Source organism: Grammomys surdaster, unplaced genomic scaffold (genome assembly GCF_004785775.1).
Source record: "Grammomys surdaster isolate TR1022 unplaced genomic scaffold, NIH_TR_1.0 126113, whole genome shotgun sequence".
NCBI lineage: Eukaryota > Metazoa > Chordata > Mammalia > Rodentia > Muridae > Grammomys > Grammomys surdaster.
This window is the reverse complement of record NW_021620921.1, coordinates 5,937,019-5,956,825: the sequence shown is the minus strand read 5'-3', so window position 1 is coordinate 5,956,825 and position 19,807 is coordinate 5,937,019. Positions and strand designations below refer to the sequence as shown.

Here is a 19,807-nt window from a genome sequence, read left to right as displayed (position 1 = left end):
AGTAAATATTTTTAGCAGATAAGATTAGCCTATCCAGTAAAGATATCTTTTTAAAGTTATTAATAAATAAGTATAATTCAAAACAAGAACAAACAAAAGTAGATTATGACCACCAATCTATAACTTTAAAAATATCTGAATAATATACTCAGAAGAGAAAGAAAGACACTCTCAGCTATGAAAATCCCTAGAAGAATAAACTTTGTGATGAAAACAACTGAACAAGGGCAGCTAGAGAAGGTCCATGTGTCCAACACAGTAAAGAAGCAAAATCATGATGCTAACAAAGAGAAAAACAAGCAACTCACAAGAATTAGTAAAAACTTTCAATAATAGTCTTAAAGACAAATGGCCTCAACTCACTAACAATAGACATCAGCAAATTATGTTTGAAAAATCACATCCATCGATCTATTTTTTTCCCAAGAAACATAACTCACGGGTGAAGAAACTCAGAATCAAAGAGCAGGAGTGGACCTATAAGTAAACAGAGGCTGAAAACACAAGAAGGCATGGGGGTGATGTCTCAGTGGGTTAAGTGTTTATTACTAAAACATGAGGCTATAGGTTCAGATTCCAGACACCTACATAAAATATTCAAGTATGATGACACATACTTGTAGAACACACCACTGAGGTGAGGTGGAACAGAAAGAGGCATATCTTATGGATTCACTGATGAACCAGTCTAGCTAAATGAGGGACTCCAGGATTAGTGATACATTTTCTCAAACAAGAAGGTGGAGAGAGATAGAGGAAGTCACCTAGTATTGACTGTTGGTTTCCACACATGCATGTGCAAATGTGCACATACAAACAGCTATATAAACAACAACACACACACAGACAGACATACACACTGAGTTGCTACAGAAGTATTCTTATTTTCTGATGGTGAGGACCTAAACTGTCAACCAATATAATGGAGACAGCTCAAAAATTAAAAATAGAACAACAAATTAATATAACTATGCAACTACTGGGCATGTGCATGGGAGATTCCAAGTTAGCATACAGAAGAGATGTTGGGATGCTCGTGTTTATGGTTGAATTATTTAATATTGAAGATATGGAATTGGGTCAGATTCTCATCAGTAGATGAATGAGTGAAAAAAATGCTTTCTCTTTAATTCTATTACATTTATTTACTTTGTGTGTGTCCACATGAATGTACACATGTGCATGTCATGGGCACACATAGGGAGGTCAGAGGAGCATGTGGATTCTATGATTCAAACTCAGATCATCAGACTTGGAGGCCAGAGCCTTTACACACTGATCCATCTTTCCTGTCTGTATTTGCTTCCTCCTAGAAGCCTGAAAAACCTTGGCTTGATGACAAAATACAATACCTCTCCAGTTGGTTTTGTTTTCCTCACATTTGATTGTTAGAAATCAAATTCTATTACTCCGAAATCTAAATACTTTTTTAGATCCACTGTTCTAATTGTTCATGGATAACTCAGTAACTTATGGAGGAGAAATTATGCAAGGCAAAAATTATTCTTGCTCATACAACAAGCCCCATACGGAGAATGAACAACAGTGGAGGGAACCAGAAATCACTGATGCTTTGCTTGTTTGAGCTCAGAAGGGTGCTCACTTTGGCAGCACTGGAATTCACTGATGTTTTACCTGTTTCAGCTTAGAAGAGTGCTCGCTTTGGCAGCACATATACTAAAATTGAGCTTAAAAGGAAGCAGTGGAGCAATGGAGAAGAGAAGAATTCCTGCATCCTAAAAAGACTGATTTTTCTGTTGCCATGGAAATAAAGCAATTAGAATTTATTTTTAACATGATAAGTAAATGACAACTCTTTAGTCACAAAAATTAACCACTGAAGACAGATTTAAATCTTCTTAATCAACTGGTAAGACTTGGCTTTAGCAAACATGGCTTTGCAAAGCAAGCAAAGGCATGGTGGTGGTTCTAAGTCAGTGGTTCTCAGCTTTCCTTAATGCTAAGATCTTTTATTAATGTTTCTCATGTTGTGGTGACCCCTAACCATAAAATTTCATTAACACTTCAGAAGTAGAATTTTGCTAGTGTTATAAATTGTAATGTAAATATCTAATATGCAGGATATCTGGTATGTAATTCCTATAAATGGCCATTTGACCCCAAAGGAGTTGTGACCCACAGATTGAGAACCACTGAAATTAAATCTTTGTGCTTGACGAGTAATAGTCATATCAAATAATCATGCTATTAACTATAATGAGAAATCATTCAAGCGTCTAAAATTCTGCTATTCTGCTTAGAGAAATTATACTTAACAGGCATAGCTTACATGCTTAAGGGAAAAAAAAGTAAGGTACCAAGTTTGTGTGTGTTTGTGTGTGAGTGTGTGTATGTGTGCAAGCATGTGTGTATGTCTGTGTATGTATGTGTTTGTGCTGTTACCAAATTCTCTTTATAAGGTTATATACTTTTTTATATCTTCTGAGACTTAAGTTGTGTTGTTCCCAGTAATTCACAGCCCACAGTCTTTTACGGAACTTTCAAAGATGTAGATACATTTAGGGAGTGAATGAATATTTTTAACCTAATTCCCTATCCCCTCTTCTTTCACTGTTGTTTAAAAAATTCCTTAATATTGGAAATATGCCACATTTAAGAACTACATTAGCAGATATTAAAATAATTTCAAGTGTTAGTTTTTATAGAAATTGCACCAAAATTTCATCTTTGAAATGACTTGAAGTTTTCTTCATACCCTGATTGTATTTACTCAAACTATCACAATCTGTCTAATCTACAGTACTCACCAGATCACCCCACCCCCACTTCCAATACATCATTCTCCACAGAAGCTTGTGTACCTGTGGCACCTGTTCAAATATTAACATGTTGTTAATGACTATTCCCATCACCAAAGCTTTACCCAATAATGGTATGTTTTTATTACCTTAAATTATATCTCAGTCTATTAAAAAAGAGAAAGTATTAGGAAAAAGTATAGTCAAAAGGAGTGGATATTTAAAGTTTAGATGAATGCTTGGAATACTGAATTCGTATTCACACCAGCAGCCCCTAGATACCTCTATGATGGGTAGCTACAGCATCTACAGAAGCTTAAAAACTTCTGCTATGTATATAATGATGACATTTCAATAGTAACTATTGAATATGTACTTTAAATACTAAACATGGCTATATTTTGATGAATTTGGAGAGATTCAAAAGCTATAAGCACTGCCCCTAGTGGCAACGCAATTATGGCTGCTGTATGTGTGTCAATAAGTAGCAGAGAGGAGAGAGGCTATGTTACACTGCGTTCTGACTTATGAACATCTGACTTATTAGTAGCCTAACATTCCCTGAAAGATATGAGCCAGGCGGCTCGGAAAAGGAGCTAGCCTGCGACAACTGCCATTCCAGTACCATGCACTCCTAAATGGGCTCCCAGGACAGGAAACAAGAAAGAGACTAGTCAAATCTTGCCATTAGACCATAGGCCCAAGGCAGAAGGGAGCCCAAGACAGTTGTGTCTCACATCAGGCCACTTGGAAAGACAGGTTGACCAAGGAGCAAACCTGAGATGATCATCAAACTGGTACTATGGGGCCTAAGCAGGGAACTAGAATGAGATGACCACCAGTCAGTTGCCATGCAGGCCTGTGGCTACAGACCATGCCTGAGATGTTCCCTGCCCAGTGCCATAAAGAAAGAGCAAATCATAGCACTCCTGAGACCACTCCTGAGATGACCTCAGATGCTCAGAGACCTCAAGCACCACTAAAAGGAGCAAAAATATGCTGGTGAAATGGAAGAGAATAAGAAACATAAGGATATGGGCACAATAAAGAGAATCAGAACTGGAGACTAGAGGTAGTGAGGAACATCCTGATTTGAGTAGCTAGTGATGCCACCGTGGGCCACATCTGTGTCTGTGGTTCTGAAACATCAGGAGTCTATTATCACCAAAGGCCAGGCAGACATTCCCTGGACTGTGCTATCACCCAGGGGCCTGTCAATGTCTGAGGGCTATGCAGAACAGGCTCCTCTCTTCACCTGGGCATCCTCAGAGAGCCAGGCCTGGGGGACATGAGGGGAGGAAAACTGATCCTGTCCCTAGCCAGTTGCAGTACTTAGGATAGTGAGCCCAGCACATTGAGGGAGGTGCAGGTGAGATGCCCCCAAGGACACTAGCATGGGAGAGTTGGTCCTGCTACTACTTCTCTCTCATGTGGTGGCATGGATGAGGGAGAGATATCTTCCTTCTCCCTCCCCCTCACCACCTATGGCAGGCTGGCCCTTGGGTTATGAGAACAGGAAAGCTGGCCCTGCCCCTCACCAGCTGTGGCACTTGAGAGAGAAGGCACGGCACCACGCGTGAGCAGCACAGGAGAGCTGAGCCTGGAGGTGGAGATGTAGGCAAGCTAGACCCTAGGCTGTGAGTGTGAGAGAGCTGGCTCTGTCACTTGTCGGCCATGAAGTAACATGGAAAAGGGAGAAATCCCCACTCTCTTACTCCTTGCCATCTACAGCAAGCAGGAGAGCTGGCCCCAAGGTCATCAGAGCTGGACAACGTGCCCTGACCCACACCTGCTGCAGCACTCAGGAGAGCAGGGTCAGCAACTTTATCTGGGCAGCACAGCAGAACCGGCCCTGATGGAAGCAGTGCAGGTGAGCCTGCCTGAGAATATGTGAGAGAGAGCTGGCGAGCTGACAACCTTAGATTTCTCTCAGGCTCAGACCCAAGGCTTTGAATCGCCACACTCCAGCATCTACTCCATCAGTGAACTGCTGGATTTCATGAAGGGGACTGGCCCTAAAGATCCAAAACTACAGGATCTCCATGACACAGGGCAGCAACAGGATATCCAAGAGGAGTCCCAGTGGGGTTCCAGTATTGGAAGTGTGACAGAAGCCAGAGACCTCAGAACAGACCAACATTACATTGCAATGAACATTTGCAAGCAAGTAGTGTGGACAAAAGGATATCCTGTGGGACACACGAGACACACTACAGCTTCTACAACCAGATTTTTTCCCTCTGTTGTGGGACAGGTTGCAAGGCTGTAGGGTGAGTACTTTGGGAGGGGGAGACGAGTGGGATTGGGGTGCATGCTGTGAAATTCATGAAGAACCAATAAAATGTTTTAAAAATTTAAAAATGAGAGAAAAAGTGAGGGATGCAATCAAAACACGTATTTTGTTAAGACATGTATTAAGATATCATAATGAAACTTACTACTTTGTAAATTATTGTGCTAATAAATTTAAAAAATTTTCCTGAAAACATAAAAATCGATAAGCTAAACTATCAAATAGAAATAAAGTGGAAGTTGGGAGAAGGGTAAAAGTTAAAGCAACTTACAGGGTCACGGCTTATTTGGGAGAAAGCAAGAGATAGTGGATAGTTTGTTAAATCTCTGTTAAAATGTTCAAAGGAAACCAGTATGTAAAGTACATATAATGTATACCTTCCATTCCTGGGTGGGAGGAGAAGGAAATATGGATGCTGAAAGGGAGGAAAGAAAAAAAAAAGAATGCTGAAGCCAGCTCAGGCTCTGGGTTCATGAGAGCTGCTATAAATATCGTTAAACATCCACTCCAATAGCCTTTTGTTGTTGTGTGAATTCTGCCATGAGATACTATTTGCAGCAGGGAAGCAGTAGGCAAATGTCACAAATTTGGACTTTTGTTTCAGAGAGCTTTGATTTTACACATTTGTTAGGACTGCACACTTTGGTAAATTTCTTGTGTAAAACAAAAATTGTTAATACAAGGAATAACAACAAAAGATGGCTCATTGATATTTGTATATAATCAATATGTCATTGTGCCAAATTATTCTGAAATATAGCAATAATTTCATTGGGAAAATATGATAATCAAATGCTAGTACATGTATGCCACTTGCGCACTGCATTGGATCCATAGAGAACTCGATAGAAAAGACAATACCAAGTGTTGACCTTGGAGTCTTGTACCCAGGCTTCCTGTAAATGAGAATGATGTGAGTCAATAGGAAAAAGAGATGGAAGCATTAAGACATTTCTCTCAGAAGATGATACATTATAATGGCAAATGATCATGTTGATGTGAATAATTATGCTGAATGGACTAATAGACATGCACAGAATATTAGGATAGTAAACAAAGGTACAAATATTTTGAAGCCATGTCCAATATTTATTAAGTGATCCTAAAAGAATTCCAAACAGCAAGGACTTGGTTTATATATCCAGGTAGACAAAGGACCTCCACATAAATCCAGATACACTGAAACTAATAGAAGAGAAGGTGGGGAAGAGCCTCGAATACCTGGGCACAGGGGAAAATTTCCTGAACAGAACACCAATGGCATATGCTCTAAGATCAAGAATTGACAAATGGGACTTCATAAAATTGCAAAGTTTCTGTAAGGCAAAGGACACTGTCAATAGGACAAAACGACAACCAACAAATTGGGAAAAGATCTTTACCAATCCTTCATCTGATAGAGGGCTAATATCCAGTGTATACAAAGAACTCAAGAAATTAGACTCCAGACAACCAAATTACCCTATTAAAAAATGGGGTATAGAGCTTAACAAAGAATTTTCAATGGAAGAAACTCGAATGGCCGAGAAGCACCTAAAGAAATGTTCAGTATCCTTAGTCGTCAGGGAAATGCAAATCAAAACAACCCTGAGATTCCATCTCACACCAGTCAGAATGGCTAAGATTATATAATCATTTTTTAAGTAGAAAATAAACACTGTATAGCAGTGGTTCTCAACCTACCTGTACTGGCTAGTTTTGTGTGTCAACTTGAGACAAGCTGGAGTTATCATAGAGAAAGGAGCTTCCCTTGTGGAAATACCTCCATGAGACCTACTTGTAAAGAATTTTCTCAAAGAGTGATCAAGGGCAGAGGGCCCAGCCCATAGTAGGTGGTGCCATCCCTGGGCTGGTAGTCCTGGGTTCTATAAGAAAGAAAGTTGAGAAAGCCAGGGGAAGCAAGCCAGTAAGTAACATCCCTCCATGGCCTCTGCATCAGCTCCTGCTTCCTGATCTGCTTGAGTTCCAGTCCTGACTTCCTTTGATGATGAACAGCAATGTGGAAATGTAAGCTGAATAAACCCTTTCCTCTCCAACTTGCTTCTTGGTCATGATGTTTGTGAAAGAACAGAAACTGTGTCTAAGATACTATCTAATGTTATTACCCCTTAATACAGTTCCTCATGTTTTCAGGACACCTTATCATATAAATATTTTTGTTGCTACTTCATAATTGTGATTTTGCTACTTTTCTGAATTCTAATGTAAATATCTGGTGTATATGATATCTGATATGTGGCCCACAAAGAGTTCGTGACCCACAGGTTGAACCCACTGTTGTACAGCTTGTGAGAAGAGACGCTGCAGGTTGTGACATACACAAAACCACACTTTATTTTCTTACTTTAGGTCTCCCCATTTACCAATGATTATTTGTTATTGAATTTCATAAAGAAAACAAAAATGTTCATGTGTTAACATTTTTTCAAAAACAAACATTAAGTAAACTTAGCAACATGAATCCTGTTTTTGAGAAATATCAGTATAGTCCATGGTGAGTTAAAGAAGTAGGACTTATTTGTGGTCAATATCAAAAAGCCTATTTGAGATGTTATTTTACTTCAACACTAGGGCTATCACTAATTCTAAGACTCGCTTCATGTATTCTTGCAATAATTTAATGAAAAAAAATGATGTATTAGAGAAAGGAGAATAACCAGGATATCCCCTGTTTTGTTCTGCTTTGCCTTCATATTTATCAGTACCCTATGACATTCATTCCAGCTAAATTAGATCTCTAATAGGCATTTTATCTTGCTACTGTTTCCACTTGAGTGTGGAACAAATCAATTACATAATGCAGATCAGGAAAAGTAGCAATCTCACACACACCACAGACCTTAAAATAATAAGAAGAATGCATTGGGAATCACATATGCTGGTATCTATGATGCTGGGTGTGGGTCTATGGCCATAATCTTGCCACTGTGATCTTTCTATCATATGTACTTCTGAGTCTACATCTGAGATTTGTGGCTTCCATTCACCATCTGTGACTGCATCCAGAGTTATATTCATCTCTTCTCACCACTCAACATTAAGAAAAGTTACCTCTATGAAATGAGAAAATAAACTCAAGTCATACAAATGATTTTCCCAAAGTGTGTCTCAAAGAAATTAAGCTTTTATAGCAAAGTAAATTATAAGTTAAAACACATTTGGTATTTAATTGTGATAAAGTCATGGCAGAATAGGTCAATTTCATTTATCTGGGCTTCCCACACACCAGTATTCCACTGTGCCTTTATAACCTTCAAGGGAATAACTACATACAACAAGAATGTGTGCACAGGGACTTCTGTTTTAAAATTGTTTTGTGGATGAGCACTTCTTAGAACATACTATGTGGTGTAAGTTTCTAAAGTAGTATGTTTCCACATGGCTTTTCAAAGGTCATTAGTATCAATTATCCTTCTGATATTCTCTCCTCTACCCTGCCCTCTCATCCTCCTAATCTTCCTAATTTATCTTTTATCTCTTTATACCACTAAATTCTATTTCCCCTTCCTTGGAAGATATCACCATCATCCATACCACCCACCACTTACTGGCTACCTAACCCTTGCACATATTCCATGTGAAATGTGCATATCTAAAGATTAAAACCTAATATCCTAATATAGAGAAAACATTCAGTGTTTATCTTTCTTACTATGGGTTATGTCATTAAGGATGATTCTTTCTAGCTCCACCTACTTACTTAAAAAACTCACAATTTTATTTTTTTTAACATCTGAAGAATATTCCATTTCATAAATGTTCCACATTTCATTAACCATTAATCGGGTGTACACATCTAGGCTCTTTTCAAACTCCAAGTATTATGAATAAAGCAGCAAAGACTATGGATGGTTCAGAAGCTCTATAGTAGGATGCAGACTCCTTTGAATATATGGCCAATGAGTGGTATCTCTGAGGCTTAAAATATATCTATGTTCAACTTTTGGAGGAACCTCCACACTGATTTCTATAGTGACTGAACCAGTTCGCATTCTCACTAGCAAAGATTAAGTGGTCTGCTTTCTCCGAATACTTACCAGCGTGAGCTGTCATTTATTTTATTAATATTTACCATTCTAATTGAAGTAAGAAGAAAGCTCAAAGTAGCATTATTTTGCATATCCCTAATGGCTGTTGAATATTTTTAAGTGATGCTCGTGAATTAAGAAATCTTAGTGCTGTAAAAATTGTTTTTTTTTCAAATCATGAAGACAAATGAATGGATGCAATTACCATTTAATTTGTGGTCACCAGTAAAGTCCTAAAAAGAGCATGAGAGCTAGCAGGCTTATTTTAAGTCAGATTAATCTCAGTGGAAACAAGAAACTTAGCAAGTGGCCAAATTTATTATTCTAGAATAATGTTATACCCAAATCACAAATGTCCTACAGGTATGATTTTTACTATAATTTATTAGACATGATCCAAACTAATATTGGAGTACAAATCTCTTAGGGATTTGGCCAAACTATAAACATAATGGATGATGTTATAGCATAAAACCAAGTTAAAATCTATTATGGTCACCTGAGAAAGGAGCCTCAGTTGAGGAATGATCTAGATAGATTGGCCTATGGGCCAGTCTGTAGAGAATTGTCTTCATTGTGAATTAAGTCCACCTGAACGTGGGTGTTATCATTTTAGATGCTGGTAAAATAGCTTATACACAGCAAAAACATGAGTCAATGCAGCCTCCCATAGAGAAACAAACTACATCTGGCCCCGGTAGCATGGATATTATGCTTTATTTTTCTTGGCCTGAAAGTATCGACTATACAAAGTGTGCTATTACAACAACTTCCAGGACCTAGAAACTGATCAAAATCATGCATTAAGAAATATATTTGGAGGAAGTTAGCATAAGTCTAAGAAAGAATATCCTGGAGCTTCCTGGACTGGGCCCACAGCCACTCTCTATAACAGACCATATTTCAGACTCTAATCCACACTGACATTAACATAAATTAATGGATTGGAAATTTACAATGTATGTGTACAACTCATAATAGAATTAATTAATTTTGAAATGAACAGCAGAAGCAAAGTCTAATATAAATAATTGAAAATCAAATAAAGTCATTCTAAGTAACTGTGTCATAGAAGACATCAAAAGAAAAATTAGAAAGTATTTTAATTGAAAAGAAAATAACTTCACTATATCTAAATCCGTAGGAAGGAATTCATGTCTGGTACAGTAAACCCCTACAAAAGCCTGTAGCTAGTGAAGTCAAAGACCATAGTGGTGCGGAGGAAGATGTTGCTGCTGTTGAGCAAAATGAGAGTGATGTGCTTGTCTAATTGCCTTCTAAATTAACTATGTTTTTGACTATTGACCAATGCTGCTGTCAAGTGTTGTCAGGGAAATTGCTTTTAACAGTGAATTGTAACTGAAGACACTCATGACTTGTCAAGGTCATGAGAAGTGATGCTTGGAAGATCAACTATAACTGAAACATCTATCATAACTCTAAGGCTCACTGGGCATCACAGAATAGAGGGAAGAACATAAAAGCCAGACAAAGTGGTGAAATTTTGTGGAACCCTGTCTTCTAAGTATTATGAGTCATTTCACTATTAGCAGCTGTGAATAGGCAGCCACACAGCCCTTCTCAAGGTTGGACTCATCCATATCTTGACACACAGAAAGAGACACACACTATTTTATATACCTAACTTGAAATTTATAGGTAGTTAATGTTAACCATAAGGGGAGGGACTTATTTTTCCAAACCTTTCCTAAGGAAATATGTATATTTAATGGTTGATGGGAAAGGAAGAGATATTTTCTTTGTAATGTAGTCACTGGCAGTTCGTTCACATTCTTGTAAACAATCTTTTACAGAGGTTACTATAAAATACAAAAGAAATCTAAATGGAATCAACAAATAGCAAGGAAGACATTATTCCTGCCATGTAAAACATCCAGTGCCAGAAAAGGTTTAAATCTAATTGAGTTGTTGGCCAAAGGAATCCTATGTAAACCCACTCAAAGAACTCAGGCTATTGCAAGGATATCAGTTACTCTTCACAAATTGATAATAAAGCTCTTTTTCTTATGACAACCCCTACATATCCCATTAAACACAGAGAAATAATGCCGGTTCTAACTAAAGCCTATACCTTACTGACTAGTGTTCATGATGCTGGAACGTACTCTGCATACTACCAGAAATAAAAGGAACACACCAACCAAGTTACAAAGCACTTGGTCCACAATGATGACCTGCTTGCATGATGCAATGATGCATAAGTCAAACTTATTGGAGAAAAGAAAACCCTGATTGAATTTAAGACTCAATGTATTAATTTATAAGAAGAGATTCGTTTGTGAGATGATATCTATATGTAACACTGCTTAGGTGGCCAAGAACTTGAGGCTAGATAGGCATTGGATCTAAGGTGAAACCAGATACCATTGTTCCCTGAAGGAATCAAACAATAAAAAGACTTCTAATGATATTCTACTATACCGATAAACCATTTTATGCATCCATCAACAGAAAAGCTTCCTCCTGCAAGAAACACATGGTAACTAAAACAGAGATCCACAATTGGACAGTGTGCAGAGAGTGAAGGGCTTTGGAACACTCAGTCCTAAATAGGGTGTCTCTACCAAACCTCTCCCTCAAATCTCAAGAAAGTTTATAGAAATGGAGGTGGAAAGACTATAAGAGCCAGTTGGAATGGAGGACACCAAGGAAACAGTGACCTTCAGACAAAACTGGACTGTCACACATATGACATCACAGATACTGTGGCAGCACAGTACACAATACACAGGCCCAAGACTGTGGGGTTGTTAGCTGGCACATGGGCATACGTGGGTCCTGTTGGGCTTTTGTGGTTCCCACTTGTCTGCTACTCCAATCGGCTAGAAATGTGCTTCTGGGGAGCAGAAGTGCGAGATTTTGACTGAGTTCACTCCACATGGAGCCCAGAAATCTCACTCAGTCTGAGGTCTTGTGGGGGCAGGGCTTTTGAGCTGACCCGGAGGCCAGTGGTCTATGTGCTTGGGCTCCTAGAGCCTTGGAAGAACAGAGAAACAGCGGCATACGGGGCTGGCCTGCAGCTGAGATGAGGGGGAGGGAAGTCCTGACACCAGGGGGAGGGAAGCCCCAATAGCACCAATAGCACCCAGCAGGTTGAGACTCTTTGTTACCGGTACTCACTTGGCTGAGTCAGCTAGCTTGCTTGAATTGGTGGCCTCCTTGGCAGAACGTAGAGAAGTCTTCCAGGCGGGAGATTAGGTGGCAGTGGAGGCTCATTAGTTAAAGGCCTTCTTCACAGTTCTCCATGGCAGGGCCCCAAAGACAGGAAGAAGTCCATGGTTTTAAAGGGTTTATTGTCATGATAGAAAGTAGATGAATCTGGCTGTACCCCCCGCCCCCCCCCCCACACACACACACCCAAACTCAGGGCAGACCTGAGTTAAATAGGGAGGAAGGTCTGGGAAGGAATGCTTAATTGGCTATGCCCTCTGGCCTTCAGGTATCTCATTAATATGGAAATCTCTTGAGGCTGAGGCCTATAGTCACTTCCTCTACCTATGGAGGGGCTGGTAGGGGCGTTACCCTACGTGAAGGAAAGGTGCTGATCAATGGAGGTTTTGGCTGTGTGTCAGGAGCCTGGGGTCTGGGAGTGTGGGGAAATGTATTCCATCCCTTGCAGGGTCTCCTGACATCTCTAGCCAGTGCTCCACCAGAAACCAAGCTATCTTTTTCATGGTCCCACACAAGACAGGCATCATTTCAGCACTGAGAGGGGAAGTGGACATGAGCCCCTGTCCCTAAACAAGAAGCTGTCTCTAATTAACAATTGCTTGCAAATGAAAAAGGTAGTTTTCTTCAATAAATTATCTGGGTATACAAACCACAATCAATAGCAGGTCTGATGCCCAGTACTAGATAACCAACAAAATGAACGCAGTGTTACTTTTGGAGAATTTTTTGCCTCATGTTTTGTTTATTTTAATGTTACTGGTCTTCTACTTGTATATTATAGTTTCTAATTTTTTAATTCTATGTGGTGTGTGTGTGTGTGTGTGTGTGTGTGTTTCCTTTTTGTGGACCTTATTCTGTGCCTTCTAATGTCTGACTTGTCCAAGCAGGTACTTTCTAGTAAACGTTCTAACAGTCGCCTAAACTTCTTATAAACACACCATCTTTACTCTAGTTTAAGTGTATGATGTTCTTAGAAATAAACAAGCAGATCAATTGATACGTGCTGTTACTTATTACTATAAGGAACATCCTTACAAAATTACAGACTTAAATGAACCAGGAACTTTGAAACACCAGGCTAGTTACTGGGTCCTGTAACAGAATAGTTACCAGGTGAGACACCTAGACAAGAAAATCATCAGAGGTATAAAATCATTGCTTTGCATAAAAATTACTACCTTCATCTTATGGTGAGTTGATGATGAGAATCAAGCACTCCAGAGGAATCTTCAGGGATGTAGAAGTGCACTGTTTAATCCCACTTATGGCTCTAAGAGTGATTTCCACAAAGGAGCCTGATGAGCAGTGGCCCTGAAAAAGGCAAAAATAGGTAAGAACATTTTATTACCAAGTGTTTTCTGTTTTACTTAACCACCATCTGTTCCATAGTTCATATAACCAGAGACTGAAATCGTCGCCTTAGCTTTAATATCCTACACAGATGCGTGTCAGATTGCTTTGATGTGGAGAAGTGTCCCACACTTTTTCAAGTGTGCTTTGACATGCACTGACCTGAGAGTCATTTACATTGAAGGAAGTACACTTCTACCAGTAATCTTTACAGTGGACACTTTCCTGTCCACCAGGGGGGTCAGTAGAATGCTGCATTTTGACTCATCTGCTAAAAAAATATTTCTTAAAGAAATTTCATTCTTCTGCAAACAATAGTAAAAATATGACTTATTTTGTACAAGGTTATGTAAGTTTAGCCAAGATAATACAGTCAAAGGTATCAAATCCCATATTATCACACTTAGATGTGTAGATGTGATCCATACAGAACTTCTCCAGCCCTATCTTAGTCTATGGATGAAATAATAACAAGAGAATGGAAGGTATTTTATTTATGAAGATTCTTGAGATGGCCACACTTACAAGCTTATAAATGGCAAACATTTGATGACAAAGTCTTCTCAGTCATTTGAATCTCAGGATTATCTGGGGAGACAAAAGGCCAAGTTTCCAGAAATCAACAGCATGCTGACCCAGGGTTTTCTTCTTTGTAGACAATTCATTGAATGACTGTAGTTATATATGCCATCTTCTTCTTACTTAACAATGTTGTCAAGCTTTCTTTACCTTATTGTCTGGATAAGTTATCTCAGCCCACACCCCATGAGATACCAGATGATTCCATAGAATTCTATAATGAAAACAGTTGGAAATTCTAACTCCATTTCTGATAGAAAAGTTAAGAATATGTCTATAGAATAAAAAAAAAGATCACTTCCTTTATTTTCTTTTTTTAAAAATTGGATATTTTCTTTATTTACATTTCAAATGTTATCCCCTTTCTCAGTTCACCCCTCCAAACTTCCTAACCCATCCCCACTTCCCCTGCTTCTATGAGGGTGTTCCTCTACCCACCCACCCACTCCCACCTCCCTGCCCTGGCATTCCCCTACACTGGGGCATCAGGCCTCACAGGACCAAAGGCCTCTCCTCCCATGGATGCCTGGCAAGGCCATCCTCTGCTACATATGTGGCTGGAGCTTTGGGACACATCATGTGTACTCTTTGTTTGGTGTTTTACTCCCTGGGAGCTCTGGAGGGTATGATTGGTTGATACTGTTGTTCTTCCTATGGGGTTGCAAACTCATTCAACTCCTTCAGTCCTTCCTCTAATTCCTCCATTGGGGGCCCTGTGCTCAATCCAATGGTTGGCTGTGAGCATCCACCTCTGTATTTGTCAGACTCTAGCAGAGTCTCTCAGGAGACAGCTATATCAAGCTCCTGTCAGCAAGCATTTCTTGGCATCCACTATAGTGTCTGGGTTTGGTGACTGTATATGGGATAGATCCCCAGGTTTGGCAGTCTCTGGATGGCCTTTCCTTCAGTCTCTGCTCCACACATTGTCTCCATATTTCCTCCTATGAGTATTTCATTCTCCCTTCTAAGGAGGATAGAAGCATCCACACTTTAGTCTTCCTTCTTCTTGTTCTTCATGTAGTCTGTGAATTGCATCGTGGGTATACAATATTTTGGGCTAATATCTACTTATCAGTGAGTGCATGCCATGTGTATTCTTTTGTGATTGGGTTACCTCACTTAGCATGATATTTTCTAGTTCCATCCATTTGCCTAAAAACTTCATGAAGTCATTGATTTTAATAGCTGAGTAGTACTCCATTGTGTAAATGTACCACATTTTCTGTATCCATTACTCTGGTGAAGGAATCTGTATTCGTTCCAGCTTCTGGCTGCTATGGTTACAGTGGAGCATGTATCCTTGTTATATATTGGAGCCTCTTTTTGGTATATGCCCAGCAGTGGTATAGAACAACATATTTAAGAAATTTTGAGGTACTGGTTTCAGGTTGCCACAGAAATTCCTCCAGATGAACTAGAGAACAAGTCACTGATCAGATAGCTCTCCTGGCATTAACAAGAAAGCCTCATCTGAATGTGTAATCATGATAGTTCTGTGTGTGTGTGTTGTTGAACTTTTATTTCAGCTATGTTAAATTCCAGAGGGCCCTGGCCCTACTCCCTGAGCTTTACAGTTATTGTTCTACTGATATTGTCACTATTTCAGAGTACAAGCTGATAGTTTTCTAACAAGGTTGAAAAAAATTCACTGTGACTGCAAGTCTTCTACTGTGAATTTCCTAGTAAGTGTAGCATTCTCAAACCCCCACAGGCAGAATAAAAATTGGGTTTTCCTGCATTATAGCTCCAAAGCACATTCAGGTCTCTGAATTTACTCTCTATCATTATATACCTTATCACGTATTTGTACTTTTGTCTGCCCTTCCTTTTATCTGCAAACGCATTGGATAGAGAATGTTTTTCCAATTTTCCTTTCATTTACAAGTACCTTGTAATACTCATTCACCCACTTGGTTTTTAAAAAGATATTTGTGGAATTATTTAGAGTTGAATCAAAGATAACACCAGTAACTCATCCTTAGCAGTAAAGAATTAGAAGCAAGTCTTGTTAATTCTTTGTTTCTAAAATAGTGGACTCTATATATTAGCTATGAATTTATATTGTTATTTACAGATCATCATGTGTTTCTAATATTAGAAATAAGTTCACATTTGAAAATATTTCATGGATGCTTGGGGCATTTCTCTGGAAAAATGATTTTTGTGATGACCGCAGGAGATATTATTGGAACTACTTACATTTTTATGTTTCAATTACATTAAGTCATATGTAAAACCCTCGGGAAGTAACCAAGTGATATTTGGTGACTTATGAGACTCAGATGGCACCTCTGGCCATCCAAGTGAAATATATCATGAGCATCATCATGACTGCCCCTGAAGTGTGAGTTACTCTTAAATAAGAGCACAGAGTCCCCATTGTTTACAACTGTAACTTTTTGATATTCTTCTTTAGCCTAGCTCCATCCTTATGGGGCTGTATGACATAAGTGAGAGAAGTCCCTCACCTGAAGGATCTTGGAAACATAGTGCAGTGATGCAATTTCCAATGAACTTTATTGACACTATGTCCCCTAAAGTCAGATGTTTTAGAGCTAAGTCAGAATGAAAACAAAATGTTATTTGGATAAATCATGATACTATCTTCACCAAAGAATAAGGATACTTTTGCATATACCAAAAGAATAACCAAATAGATTTTTGTCTGCATTGTATGTGTTTACTGGATTACACATTATTTTGCTAATAATAAATGGCAATAATCTATTCAAACTTTTAAGGTTGATATAATGTGTATAATGTGCTTCTTGTGTAGTATTCAGTGAGGTTCACAAAAAATATCCAATTGTTTGGTTTCAGAGACAAATTAACCCATCAGAGATAAGGAAACAAAGGAATAATGGATTATACATGGAGTTGTGAGGTCGTCATTTAATCCTCAAATGGCTCTATAGACTACCTATATGTGAATGTTATATGCACCAGAGAGGAAACACTGACAGGTTACAGAGTCTAGAGTAGGAATGTAAGAAAGGAACTACAAATAGGCTGATCAGTAGACACAAAGGCCTGGTGGGACAAGAAAACTAAGTTCTGGGATTTTATTGAACAGAACATACTTTGGTTGGCAATAAAGTACTGAATTTTGTAATTGCTATAAGACTTAGAATATTTTTATCATAAGAAATGATAAGTGTAGAAGATAATTAATTTGCTAAATACCCCAATTTAACTATTATACAATCTATAAACACATCATACTGCAAACCATTAATAGAAGCAGTTGCTATGCCAATTAAAATAACAGTTTAGAATTAAATAAAAAATTATTTTGTGTTAGGATTTCTGTTGCTCTAGTAAAATACCATAACCAAATGATAACATTGGTTTATTTCATTTTACAACTTTCAAATCATACTCTATCACTGAGGAAAGTCAGGGCAGAAAGTCAAAGCAGGAACCTAATGGCAGGAACTGAAGCAGAAGTCACGGGATAATGCTGCTCTCTTGCTTGTTCATCCTGCTTCCTTATATTATCAAGGAACTCCTGTTCAGGGGTGACATTGCCTCAGTGAGCTGAACCCTCTCACATTAATTACTAATCAGGAAAATACACACTTGCCTACTGGACAATCTGATAGAGGGATTTTTCTCAGTTGAAGTGTTGCTCTCAGAAAACTCTACCTTGTAAAAAGTTGTCAAACAAAACAAGACAATATTTTATTTGTCTATTTATTTCCTTCATTATTACTTTTTCTGTATTTTATTTATACTGATTTCACCACCCTTTCATGCTACAGTTTACAAAATTCCCATTGTTAATATTATATGGAAACCATTAATACAATGTTTTGAGATACTATAAAGGTCTAACATTTTCATAGAAGCCAATCAAAGGAGTAAGTATGGGTATTCCTGGTCACTCAATAGCAATTTGTACAGGTTGTACTACTTCCAATATGTAACATCTTTTATTTTTACCCTAAGTTTGAAAATAATTTAAGATAAAATTCTTAGTAATAGAGACATTGAAATCAAAATGTCAATTAAGTGATGACAACCCAATCACATATCTTGTTTTTCCTTGTCACAGAAGCTAAAGGATGCTCACTAAGATTTAAAATGTTTTCCGGTTAGCCAGCTGTGGGTGCTTATGACAAATCATCTGATATAATAAATATACAAAAGAAAATATATATTTAGCTTAATCTCTGGAGAATTCACTCCAAGCTTGTTAAAACTTGTTTTACGTTCTGGGATGGATGAGTAGGAAGCAAATGGCAGGGGACACGTTCTACTTGTGAAGAAGGATGACAAAAATGAAGCCTGGGTGGCCTAATCCCACAAAGGTTTCACACCTCTCCCCAGTGACTTGAGAACATTTTATTAGACCCTACATCCTAAGGTTTCTAAGACCTCACAAAAACACCTTCCTGAGGTTAAGCCTTTCACATTCTCCTGAGGATGACCAGCTAAGTGTCAGTCAATGAGTTTACAGATGCTCTTTTTTCACACTAGCTTACATCCAAGGCACAATAGTGAGCTGAAACTAAATTATCCACACTTTAACCTGCTTTCCCAAGGCTATCCATTCATCCTATGTTTTATTGAAGGTGAAATTATTCATTGTGCCCTATCTCCTCTGAAAAATTTGCCTATCACACGTTGGAATCTACTTACTTTGGTGTCCTTAAGGCCACCACTTTAGACTTTATAAATGTGTAGGTTATTTCTTATTCCTTGTCTTTGAAGGTAGAGTAACATTACCCTGAGGTTTTCTACATCCTAGGTGAAAGCACAACTCCTTATTGAAGTTCTTTGGAGATATTTTCAAATATGTGCTGAATTTGCGGAAAACAAATAATAAGTTGAAGTAGTTGAATGCCTTGACTAAAGAAACTGCATGCAGAGATCTAATAAAACATTTAATAACTTTAAATCTTGACTTGCATTATTTTCTTATTTCAGCTTTCTCATAATTTTAGTAAAGTTCAAAAGTAAACAAAAGCACACAAAAAGTTTTGCAATTAATTTTTTCAGGTTGGACTTGTTCATTTTATAGTTATACTTAAAGAATGAACCCATTATGATAGAAATTGTGTTTGTTTTATGTGGATATACCAGACAATGAGAACATTTTATTAATTTGAAAAAATACTTTCTCTTGCCTTCAAAGTAGTTGAAAAGCACTCTGAGAATTTCTAGATAGCCAGAGTGGTGATAAAACATTATATAGACAAAGTTGTAAATAAATGAAATGAAAAGCCTAGAGAATACATTTTTAAAAGGAGTACAATTTGATATGCTGTATGACAGATCAATATCCCCCAAGCTATGCATTCACTAGAAAAAGAAAAGATGAGAGAAACAAACTGTAAGTATATCAATATCTCAATAAGAGAGTAGCAGAAGCTTTCAGTGGGGGAAATGCTGTATCTGTAGAACAAGGGGTCACTGATGGCTTCAGCAACTCCAGGAACCCTACAGTGAATGGTCCTCCCTGAAACTCCCCACTGAGGGTGTTCTTGTGGGGAAAGGACACACAGGTTTTGAAAACTGCATCTGTTGAAATCTCAGAGAAGGATGGGATATTTACTCCTTCAGACAATATTTGGTATCACAATTTCAATGAGGTAATTTGTTAT

General features: G+C 38.2%; 1 pseudogene; it reads left to right on the top strand.

Moving 5' to 3' along the window:
- The first annotated feature begins 3,194 nt into the window (after window positions 1-3,194).
- On the top strand, window positions 3,195-3,318 carry LOC114611517 (annotated as a pseudogene).
- The last annotated feature ends 16,489 nt before the right edge of the window (window positions 3,319-19,807 follow it).